Source organism: Tuber melanosporum (assembly GCF_000151645.1).
Source record: "Tuber melanosporum whole genome shotgun sequence assembly, scaffold_2, strain Mel28".
Lineage (NCBI taxonomy): Eukaryota > Fungi > Ascomycota > Pezizomycetes > Pezizales > Tuberaceae > Tuber > Tuber melanosporum.
Window position 1 is genome coordinate 2,215,233 of NW_003298863.1, and position 1,946 is coordinate 2,217,178.

Below are 1,946 nucleotides of genomic sequence, written 5' to 3' on the forward strand. Positions count from 1 at the left end.
CACAGACTTCCGGTACACTATTGAAATTCATTGCCACAAGTCGCCCATACCATAGGATTGAGAAAGGGCTGGATTCCCGAACAACGACAATCCGACTGAGAGGGGAGGACGAAGTGAACTCTACTACGGCTGATGTTACTCGGGTTATAGATGATGGGATAAAGGAGCTCGAGTTAGTGTGGGGAAACCATGGAGGACTGGGATATTTGCGCAACCTCCTCGAGTCATCCGCCGACCGGACATTCCTTTGGGTTTCTCTCGTTCTCGAGATTTTGAAGGATAGCGAGGAGTGCTCGCGGGAGGAGTATACTAATATTGTCTCAACTTCCCCGCGCGATCTAGCAGAGTTTTACACCAAAATCCTTGATAAAAGCGCAGACGAAGACAAAGCCAGACGAATCCTGAATATAGTGGTAGCAGCTGCGAGGCCACTTACACTCCGGGAAATGAACGTCGCATTCAGAATGAGTCAGGATCGTAGGTCAATCGGGGACCTCGAGGATATTCCCACTGGATTCCAAAAGACAATAAAAAATTTGTGCGGGCTTTTTGTGCGAATTATTGATTCGAAGGTATATCTCGTTCATCAAACGGCAAGGGAGTTCCTGATTAAAGGGACATTGTCTGGTCAGGGAAAGTGGCAGTATACCCTACGTACCATGGATTCGAGCTTTATACTGGCTGATATTTGTATTTCTTACCTTTCACTAGAGGACTTTGAAAGCAGCCAATTAGCAACTGCCAGATATGTTAGAAGGGAGTCGGTCCAAGATTTCGTCCAAAGATATGCCCTCATCGATTACGCTGCTAGACATTGGCCAGGTCACTTCCGGGATTTGGATGATCGCCAGATGGAGCTATTCGAGTCGACTCGAATGATTTGCGAAGCACGATCCAATAGATTTCTAACATGGCTTATGGTCTACTGGCAGGACAGTGACTGGTATTGTCCATTCCCCGAAGATTTTACGCATTTGATGATGGCAACGTGGCTTGGGCAGCGGGCGGTAGTCGAGAAACTATTGGGGGAAGAAGGAGATATCAATGCTCGATCTGAACAATATGGCACGGTATTGAACATAGCAGCTCTCCGGAACGACGAGGGTGTAACCAGGATGCTTTTGGAGATTGGCGTCAACGCCTATTTAGGGAAGAAGGAGTACAATATCTTGCACGTGAAGGTCCCTCCGCGGATGATGCGAGTGGTGCAAAGCTGACAATAAAATCAATTTGTTTGATAGACTGTATGTAAATTTGCCGTCATAACAGGGATCTGTAGCTGATTGGAAACTTGTTTGTCTTATAGAAGGCAAGTTGAGGTCCCCGATAATGTCTACCTCGCAGTGGTGTGATGCTGATGCAAGAGGATCTGCGACTTTAGAGAGTAAGTGGTGTGCGGCATGCATATTGGACAATCACCGTGATTAACACACGATTGACATATGAGTGTAGAGTGTATGTCACCCATTCCAATACTAGATAACAAATAAGGTTTAACAACTTCTGTGGAGGGGTAGGAGGTGGGTTTCTCGGTTGATGGTATGGATGATGCAAGTCACGGCTGACCTCTGACCTATTGGGTGCTATAGCTGGTATGTAAATCCATCCAGAAGGTTTTGTGGACTAAGCGCTCGCTGACACAAGGCTGTTTGATGGTGTAGGAGGTAGGTGAGCGGATCAGGTGGGGTTTAGGACTGAGCGGATGCTGACCGCTTGCGCACCGATTTTTGTAGAGAGTAAGTAAATAGGATCAACCACGCTGCTAGGGCGAGACAATAGCTAACCACTGGGCGGCCATGTGTTGAAGATAGCAGTGAGCACGATCAACCAGGGTTCTGGAATGAGGCGATTGCTGATCTCGGGCTCGCTGAGTGTTGTAGTCGGTGGGTGAACAGGATCAACCACAGTTCTGGGATGAGGCAATTGCTGATCTCTGGCTCTCTGAG